At 37.4% G+C, this 10,456-nt stretch overlaps 1 long non-coding RNA gene and 1 pseudogene across 1 annotated transcript; one reads left to right on the top strand and one right to left on the bottom strand.

Moving 5' to 3' along the window:
• Positions 1–1,136: 1,136 nt before the first annotated feature.
• LOC106958935 (uncharacterized) lies at positions 1,137–2,656 on the bottom strand. The gene is made up of 2 exons (XR_001427255.1): positions 1,470–2,656; positions 1,137–1,356 (listed from the first exon to the last, which is right to left on the bottom strand). It is a non-coding gene; the product is annotated as an uncharacterized LOC106958935 (long non-coding RNA).
• Positions 2,657–4,268: 1,612 nt separating this feature from the next.
• Positions 4,269–10,054, top strand: LOC106958917 (protein NLRC3-like; annotated as a pseudogene).
• The last annotated feature ends 402 nt before the right edge of the window (positions 10,055–10,456 follow it).

The raw sequence follows: 10,456 nt of genomic DNA, 5'->3' as shown, positions 1-10,456 counted from the left end.
TTGCATCTTTTCGGGCCTGCTACTGCCTCTAGTGGCGTGGGGGAGGTAACACAATTAATATAATTACATTACTAAATCAGAATACCGCAAAGTCTTTATTATTTATTATACCTTTTTCATTCTCTTAAGAATGTAGAGCTAATTAAATGATCTAAACAAGACTTTAAAGTAGTTCCAGTTTCTCTCGATGGCCAACCTGTTGAAACTGGCAAATTTGGGTCATTCATGGACAGTCAGCTCAACTTAGCTGAAAACACTGACTACATTTTGAAGAACTGTTCTCAGAGACTCTACCTTTTAAGAAGACTTGGTGATCTTCTTAAAGTGACCTAACTAGACTCTAGTTGGGTCACCCATATGTCTTGAATTTTGAAAAAAAAAATAATTTTATTTATCACAAAAGAAGGGTTCAGTGAATGCACATATGAATCTGATGGGTTCGGTACCTCAAAAAAGGTTAAGAACCACTGGGCTAGATGAAACGGAAAAATGATAAACAAACTGAAGTTGTTTTCAATTGTCTTTGATGGAAAATTATCACTTATATTTAAATATTTGTCATCATGTAAGTGGGGTGTGTTTGGAGCTTTACGTTGCATTCACACCAGCCCTGATTAGTCCGCTTTAATCAAACTCTGGTTCTTTTAGAGAATCCGGTTTGTTTGCGGAGATGCAAATGTGTAATCAAGCTCTGAGGCAGACCAAAAGACTGAAAGTGAACTCTGGTGCATTCAAATCCAAATGTGAACGCCAAGCGGACCAGAGACTGCTCCAAAAGCAGGAAATGGACTACAGTGCAGGGTGCTAAATACAACCAAAACAAATGCATTAGCCTAGCACTAACGGGAGAAACGTCATTGTGGTCTTTCACCAGAGACAAAAGAGAAATCATACAACCCCTGAAATCTGACGCCACTCCATTGTTGTTTACATTTTGTGAGGAAGGAAGTTGTGGTCAGTGTCTTCTTCGGAAGTTTCAGTATATTTTCCTTCAGTAGTTCCCGGTGCAGCGCCACCACAGGCGAGGAGAGGAACAGATTTTTCAGTTTGGATTTAGTGTGAAAATGAATCAGTGTCAGCTGAAAATATAACAAATGTAAGTTTGCTACAATGAAATGAGCTCAGTTTTTTTATTGTGGTTTAAATTTGTTGTGGAGAAACTATACAAACATTAAAAATGTAATAGACACTCCTTGTAGTGAAATATCCTAATTTAGTTTTTATACTAAAGTTGTGTTTTTTCTATTTTAGTGATAATCTGCCTTTCTGCTTTAATGAAACTGTTCCATGTCCTTGTTTTTGTTTCTATACCACCAAATGCTATAACAATTCTAAAATAGTGAGTATTTATCAGCTCTAAGAGTGTGATCACTTTCTGCTCCGGTGTTTAGTGCTGCCCTTAGCAATCAGCTGAGAAAACAATGATTTGCAACATGTACTATAAACTGGTATCGTACACGTAATCAGACCGAAATGTGCAGAACCTGCAAAGACAAGCCTGAGGAAGTCCACTGAGCCTTTCTAAATACATTATTATACACGTGATTGTAAAGTTGTATCTACAGCTAGAGCAGAATAAACACATTTTAATGTTATCCAGTAAGAGATCTATTTAAAAAAGTTATTTGAAAGCAAACTGTAGTTATTTTAACAAATATATTTTGTGATATTTATAGTAATTGTAACTTTAAAAAATAAAAGGTTAATTGCATTTCACAAATAAAGAATTTCTCACAAACCTACCAGAATCATCAGATTGTTGAGATATTTTCATCTTTGAAAAGATTTTGTCACTAACTTCAGTTTCATACATTCTTTTTAGCAAGAAAAGAATGTATGAAACTCATAACGGGAAATGCTGCAAAGCTGAAGAAACGGTAGCTTTTTCTTTTTTCTTTTCATGAAAATTTCTCATTCTTCCCTCCTGCTTATATTTCCAGCCTTTTGTGCAAAATGTGATTTATTCACTGCTTCATAGATTTTCAGATTCCAGAAGAGCTTTTAACAGGCTGCAAACCTTTAAAGCTTCTGTCGGAAACGTCCTGTCCAGACAAGTTACCTAGCCTGCATGTTACTCATTAAAAAGCAGAGCAACATTAACTCCATGTAGTTTTAACTGCAGGCATTTTGCAAGAATATATTATAGGTGTAGAGCTAAAGCTTAAGTGAATTATGAAAACATAATGCTGACGTCATCAATGTGGGGAAGCTGATCATTCTTTAAAAGATTGAAATGAAAACAAAAGGGTGCAATAGAGGAAAAGTCAAGCATGAAAATCCACAACAAATATTCTAAATTTAATTTCTAAAGATGTCAAGTTCTTCTTTACGTTTTGTCTTCATTTAAAGAGAGAACTGATTTTTGTATGCTAGTTCTTTAGGGAGATTTTGAAGGTTATTGGCTTCAATATTTGCTGAATTTATTCAGCTGCTCAGCAAATTTTCTGCATCTTTTTAAGGGAAAAGCACCAAACTGCCATCAGCTTTAACATGCAACTGGAGTTTTACTGTTCTTTACATTTTACTGTTCAGAGAAAACCTTTAGCTTCTGAAACATCATTTGATTTCTATCTCTCTCTAGATCTATGTTTGTATCCAGTTCAGCTAATATGTGATTCTTGCATGTAGGCCTGTTATAGAATGAATAAATTCATTTATTAGTCACTGAATAAACTTTCTTTTGCATTAGGATTATGATTTTTGATATAACCTCTGATAATTTTTTAACAAAAGATAGGAAATAAATGCAAGTGAGAGGTTTCTTTTTGTTGGTCACCTGGTTATATATTTTCCAACTGATTCAGTTTGATGACCTGTTTGTCAACAAAATCCTGCCCAGATTGTTTTCCAATTTATTTGCCTTAAATTCAGCTTTTCTTATAAAAAAATAAAAATAAAGGAAAGCTTTTGATTTCATAACTGTTTCTTACTTGTTAAAGGATCTGCAAATCTGCACTTTATCCACACTGAAAGTCTGTCCCAAATTTAATTAGTAGATCTGTGCTATAAGACTAGATTTTCTTTGCTGTGCAAAAATAATGAAAAAATTCTGAATCTGAGGAAAAATCTGTCTCCATGTGGACTTGAGAAAGTAATTTTAGAGGCTGGAGTGGTGATCACTGTGGAAATGTCCAAATTCCTCTGAGGTAGATTTTTGTGAAAATGTTATTTATTTTTTTAAATGAAAATATTTTTAATTGTTTTTTTCAGCATGTGATAAATTACAACTACACATAGTGAATATCAACCACAAAAAAACACATGCTCTCCTTTTTCTCGTTATTTCCCAATACATTTTGCTTTCAATTCCTGTTTTCTTTGCGCTGAACTTTCTTCATTTTCAGCATTTATTCAGTTTTAGTAAATAGTCCCCACAATAACTGCTGTTGATTCCTTGTACTATAAAGTGCATAATTTCCTTAGCCAGCATCTAATGAACCTAGATAGTCATAAAAATGCTTGAATTAGTGGAGTACAGTGGGATCATATCATATGATATGCAAGTTCTGACACATGTCACATGTTGAAGGAAGTGAAAATGAACCTGATCAGTTGACTGAAGAGAAAGAAATAAACCTGGTTTGCTGCATTTCTTCTGTGACCTGCTAAGACAAACACCAGAGCGACGGGGAACAGAGTCCTGAAAAGAATAACTTGTGAGTACACAGCCTGCTTCAGCCTCCTTTACAGCTCTCATGTCTACTGGAACAAATCAGAAGTATTGATTTGCAATTGATAAACAGTAGTGATTTTTTTTCGTATTTTGACAAATGACTGTATTCACTTGAGAAAATATATGAAATGTCAAACTAGCAAATAGCAAATAGTACTTAAGTAGTAGTTACTATTATTCTTTCATAATAAAAATAAAACAAAAATGTTGATTTTTTTAAGACAGACATTTTCAAAAACTTTGCATTCTTATATTGCGTACATATTTTACCCTGAATGCAGAAGTTTTAATGGTAAACTCAAATTGATGGCAAGCTTGTTTTGCACATCTAAAGCTTATTTATCCACAGCCTCAAAACCAAAGCTTAAAATAAAACATGAAATTACATTTAAAGTGCAAGAACAGCTGACTTTAAACTGACCTGTTTAAGGTTTGAAGAAGTACAGCAGCTCATGTGAGTTTCTATTTCACTCTGCTGACTGCCCCATGGTTTGGTGGGTTACCTTTTCTGGTGCTTCTCTCGTCCACATTTTTCTTAGACTTTGTTATTGTGGGGTTTCCCCAATGAATTCCCTAAAGCTAAACTTTATTTTTCTTACTCTGTAGGAATAGTTTTTGTTTCCTGTGCAGTCGAAGGAGGAAAGTGTGTGAGTGAGTGAGCTGATGTGAACTGAATAGTATGGATCAATATAAGGACAGAAAAGATGGACTCCTTCCCACTGAAGTCACTCTGCAAGGGGAACTTGAGAGTCAGAGGTTAGATTACCATCTCTGACTGACCAGGACTCTTATCCATCTTAGAGTACAGCACTCACATCACCAAACTGTTTTTATTTTTACAGAAAACCACCTGAGCCTGAGCCCAGCTGTGTGTCCGCCAAGACTACTGGGTCAAAGGACAACCCATTTAGCAACTTTAAAGCCCATTTCGCTTTGAGGCATGAGTAAGTTCACATTTTACTGATCAGACTAATTTTACTATGTAACTAACTTAGTGGAAATGCCAAAGTAAATTCACGATGAATTCAATTTTAGGATTCGAGAAAGATCATATACTACTGAATCCGGACCTAATCGTCTGTCTTTCAAGAGCAGCTGGTCAAACGATCATCCACTGGTCAATTTTCAGAGACAATCTGCCTCTAAATCAGAGTAAGTCAATATATCTTACTCTGACAACATGACTTTTTTCTATACATGACTGAAAATCACTGTTTCTCATGCAAAAAGTTCAACTGCAGATCACTTAAAACTCTTAGTTGTGTCTTAAATAAAATGAACCCACATTGTCAGTGGTGTGAAAAAAGGGTACACCAAATGTTTATTTTCTTTAACTGCTACACACACTGACCATAAATCCATATTATCAAACATTCCTGATCAGATCAGTGATAAATATCTAAAATTTTGAGGTGTAAAGAGTGATAACTAAATCCTTTGAAGATCTGACTGAAAGCTATTTTTGTGATTGCTTTGATTTATAAGAGTGGACCAACAGTCCTCAGACATCCCCAATGATCAGTCAAACAAGCATGACCAAACACAGCTGGACTCCATATTTATGGTCAGTATATGTAACTAGCCACTGTCAGTCTGTCCAGCACAGATCTACTGATAGGTTCTACAATCAGTCTGATGTGTGATATTGTTCTGTTCCAGTTACTTGAGGACCACATTGTCACTTTTGTGAAGAAGGAGCTGCAAAAAATCCAGAAAGTTTTGAGTTCAGATGACCCAGTGAGTCAGACTGATGGTGAGGAGAGCCCGGAGGATGAAGATGAAGAGCAGAGAAGGAGCAGTACAGAAGCATTTGAGGAGATCACATTGTACTTCCTAAGGAGAATGAAGCAAGATAATTTGGCCAACTGTCTACAGAGCAGTAAGAACATTTGTTTTGCTAATTAGATGCTTTCCTCATGTATGAAAAGGTTTTTCAGTAATTCAAAGATGCTTCCTGGTAAATCAAAGGTTTCTTTACTGAATGTTGTTTTTGTCTTCATTAAGAACTTTTTGCTGCACTTTGTCATCAAACGCTTAAATCTGGTTTGAAGAAGAAGTTCCAGTGTGTGTTTGAGGGAATCGCTAAAGCAGGAAGTCCAGCCCTCCTGAACCAGATCTACACAGAGCTCTACATCACAGTGGGAGGAACTGGAGAGGTCAACCAGGAACATGAGGTCAGACAGATTGAAACAGCTTCTAGATCAACAGACAGACCAGAAACAGCAATCAGAAGAGAAGACATCTTTAAAGTCCCATCAGGAAGTGATCAACCAATCAGAACAGTGATGACAAAGGGAGTGGGTGGCATTGGGAAAACACTGTTAACACAGAAGTTCACTTTGGACTGGGCTGAAGACAAAGTCCACCAGAACATCCAGTTCATATTTTCTTTTAATTTTAGAGAACTGAATTTGCTGAAAGAGAAAAAGTTCAGCTTGGTGGAACTGATTCATCACTTCTTTACTGAAACCAAAGGAATCAGTAACTTTGAACAGTTCCAGGTTCTGTTCATCTTTGATGGCCTGGATGAGAGTCGACTTCCTCTGGACTTCAACAACAAGGAGATCCTGACTGATGCTACAGAGTCCAGCTCAGTGGATGTTCTGCTGACAAACCTCATCAGGGGGAAACTGCTTCCCTCTGCTCTCCTCTGGATAACCACACGACCTGCAGCAGCCAATCAGATCCCTGCTGAGTGTGTTGGCATGGTTACAGAGGTCAGAGGGTTCACTGACCCACAGAAGGAGGAGTACTTCAGGAAGAGATTCAGAGATGAGGCGCAGGCCAACGTCATAATTTCCAATATCAAGACATCACGAAGCCTCCATATCATGTGTCACATCCCAGTCTTCTGTTGGATCACTGCTACAGTTCTGGAGGATGTATTGAAACCACAAAATGGAAAAAAGCTTCCTAAGACCCTGACTGAGATGTACATCCACTTTGTGGAAGTTCAGGCTAAAGTGAAGAAGGTCAAGTATGATGGAGGATCTGAAACAGATCCACACTGGAGTCCAGAGAGCAGGAAGATGATTGAGTCTCTGGGAAAACTGGCTTTTGATCAGCTGCAGAAAGGAAACCTGATCTTCTATGAATCAGACCTGACAGAGTGTGGCATCGATATCAGAGCAGCCTCAGTGTACTCAGGAGTGTTCACACAGATCTTTAGAGAGGAGAGAGGGCTGTACCAGGACAAGGTGTTCTGCTTCGTCCATCTGAGTGTTCAGGAGTTTCTGGCTGCTCTTCATGTCCATATATCATTTGTTAAGCATGGTGTTAACCTGCTGGAAGATAAACACAATTCACTTAATTGGTCTTCACTTTTTAAACATCCAAAGCAACAACATTTGCATCAGATCGCTGTGGACAAGGCTTTAGAAAGTCCAAATGGTCACCTGGACTTATTCCTCCGTTTTCTCCTGGGTCTTTCACTGCAGACCAACCAGACTCTCCTACGAGGCCTGCTGACTCAGACAGGAAGCAGCTCACATGCCAATCAGAAAACAATTCAGTACATTAAAGACAAAATCAATGACAATCAGTCCGTAGAGAAAAGCATCAATCTGTTCCACTGTCTGAATGAACTGAATGATCGTTCTCTAGTGGAGGAGATCCAACAGTCTCTGAGTTCAGGACGTCTCTCCACTGATAAACTGTCTTCTGCTCAGTGGTCAGCTCTGGTCTTCATCTTACTGTCATCAGAAAAAGATCTGGATGTGTTTGACCTGAAGAAGTACTCTGCTTCTGAGGAGGCTCTTCTGAGATTGTTGCCGGTGGTCAGAGCCTCCAAAAAAGCTCTGTAAGTACTGACATTCACTGGATTAGGCAACAGTTTTATCAAGCAGCTAGTAGCGGTGGTGACACAATTAACTAAAACGTTAGTTGTGGTAACAACTAGGGTACCAATCAGAAACATTAGTTCTGGTAATGCTAAAGCAGTGTGGTATGTAGCAGAGGCCAATACTAAAGTGCTAAAGCTGAAAACAATGGAAGTTTGCAGAGTTACACAGTGTTATATTTAGCACCACAATACTGATTTTACCAATTAGAGCCTGTCACATTATACCTAGGAAGCTAATTCTAAAAGTTCACAAAACAGCCAAGTAAATTAGAGTTTAAAATTAATCTGGAATCATAAACTAAGAAAAAAAAACCTAAGTGCATAAACATTTTCAAAGTCAGCAACAGTGCTAAAGAAATAAACAAAAGGATGCCCATCAGTGGCTAGAAGCCACTTATTTGGAAAATTATCTGAAACAACCACAAATTCTTACATTTGTTTGAAGCTTTGAATATTTCTATTTAGAGTTTTATGATAGTTTTATTCAGCACAACCTTGTTAGAAATTGTTGAATTGAGTAACCAAACTCCTTCACTATGAATCTACCCCTCTAAAGGTAATCTTGTGTATTTAATTAATTTTTACGATTGCCATTTTAGACTGGGTGACTGTAACCTCTCAGAAAGAAGCTATGAGGCTCTGGCCTCAGTTCTCTGCTCTGAGTCCTCTAATCTGAGACAAATGGACTTGAGTAACAACAACCTGCAGGATTCAGGAGCAGAGCAGCTGCTGCTTGGACTAAAGAGTCCATACTGCAAATTAGAAATTCTCAGGTAAGATATTCTTTTCAAACTCTCTGTTTCACAATAACTTGTAACATTTTGCAGGGCAATTTAAGTTTTGTGCACACTGAAATGTATTCAGGTTTTAATTAGTTTGGTAGCCATTTGGGTGTCCAAAGCAGAGATGCTTTGTGGTGTCGTCCTGCTCTGGAAATGTAAAATAACTCTGAATTTCAGTGTGTTTTTCCTTTTATTTACTGGTGGGAAATTATGGCTTGGGAAGAAAACATGACACTTGAACAGGCTGTAGATGTCATGCCAGGCCTCTATGGCAGGCTGTGATTTTATTAAGTATTTGAACATACATGCACTTTTTACCTTGCATAGCTCCCACCTTATTGTAAACAGTAAGCAGTCTCCTGTCATTTTAAAGTTGATCTTAACTTCAGGTTTTTTGTTTCCCATTAGCCTCAGATCCTGTAGCCTCTCTCTGAGAACTTGTGAAGCTCTGTCATTCATTCTGAGCTCCCAGTCTTGTTGTCTAACATAAGTTGACCTACGTAACAACAACAACCTACAGGACTCAGGGGAGAAGATGCTTGCTGGTGACCTGAAAATGTCCAATTTTACGCTTGAAATCTTCAGGTAAGCAGCGATCAAAGTATTTGAAGTGTGTCTGCAAAATTTGGATTTCTTTGATTTGTTGATGTTATATTTCTCAAGATGGTTATGTTATGGTTAATTCAGAATCCATTATTGACTTATATAAATGTGTGTCCTTGTATTAATGTGTGGAACAGTTCATCCATGCTTGGATTCATTACTGATGATGAAATGAGATCGACTTATCTGATGTACTCAAACGTGTCAATGATAGGACTTTACATATTTCTAAGTAAGGGAGATTTAGAAACGCTCCTTTATTTTTAATTTGTAAAGAACACAGTTTGTATGAGGACAAAGTGATTTACATATTTTGTCATGAGATACTACTAGTCTGACCCCCTTTCTCCTTTTAGGGAGCCTGCTGGAGTCCGATGGTTGAAACCTGGTCTGAGGAAATGTAAGTATCCTCTTTATTTGATCATCAAACTGTAAATTATCAATATCTTCGTCTTGATTGTGTTTTTTTTTCTATTAGATTCTTGTCAGCTCATAATCGACACAAACACGGTGAACGGAAAACTCCAGCTGTCCGAAGACAACAGGAAGGTGACCCACGTGAAGGAGCTTCAGTCATACAGCCAACATCCAGACAGATTTGATGACTGGCCTCAGCTGCTGTGCAGTAATGGTCTGACTGGTCGCTGTTACTGGGAGGTTGAATGGGAAGGAGGGGTTTTTATATCAGTGAGTTACAAAAGAATCAGCAGGAAGGGACGCAGTGATGATTGTGTGCTGGGATGGAATGATCAGTCCTGGAGTCTGCACTGCTCTGATGACCGTTACACCGTCTGTCACAATAACAGAGGAACACCCGTCTCCTCCTCCTCTCCTTCCTCCGTCGCTAACAGAGTAGCGGTGTATGTGGACTGTCCTGCTGGCGTTCTGTCCTTCTACAGAGTCTCCTCTGACTCCCTGATCCACCTCCACACCTTCAATCACACATTCACTGAACCTCTGATTCCTGGATTTGCGGTCTGGTCTTCTGGTTCCTCAGTGTTTCTGTGTTAAATTGAGCAGGAAGACAAAAAGTAAAATAGCCACTCAGAGAAAAACTCTCTTAACTAATAATAGAGTTTGTGCACGTCTCTGTTTTTCATTATTGTACAATCTCCAAATTAATGTTACTTTAAGAAAGTCTAGAAAGGATTGCTGTTTGTAAGAAAAAACTATTCTTACAATCTATTAAAGGTAGATTCTTATTTTAGTTTTGTATATTTATGGTAAATATGATGTGCTTCAACAAGTAATGTGTAATATAAATCTTTTTCATAAATTCAAATCAAAATGTTTGACACTAAATAAAGTTTTAATAAAAAGTAGTAAAACACAAACCTTGTGTTTGACCTTTCTTTAACACAATTTAGTACTTTTTCTCTTTCATGAATTTGTATTTATTGCATAAAATAATGCTGGGGTGTGATTAAAAAAGATTAATCAGAAGTTATGACTAATCACATAATTACCAGTTTTTTACATAATAAGCAGAGATTTTTAAATTGCAGTAAATAGGCAAAATTGTGAAAATGACGTGCAGTAATTTTTACCTTTGTGAAA

Source organism: Poecilia latipinna, unplaced genomic scaffold (assembly GCF_001443285.1).
Source record: "Poecilia latipinna isolate Pla-1442-1.1 unplaced genomic scaffold, P_latipinna-1.0 Scaffold1031, whole genome shotgun sequence".
Taxonomy (NCBI): domain Eukaryota; kingdom Metazoa; phylum Chordata; class Actinopteri; order Cyprinodontiformes; family Poeciliidae; genus Poecilia; species Poecilia latipinna.
The sequence above is the reverse complement of the archived record's forward strand: the minus strand, read 5'-3'. Positions and strand labels throughout refer to the sequence as shown.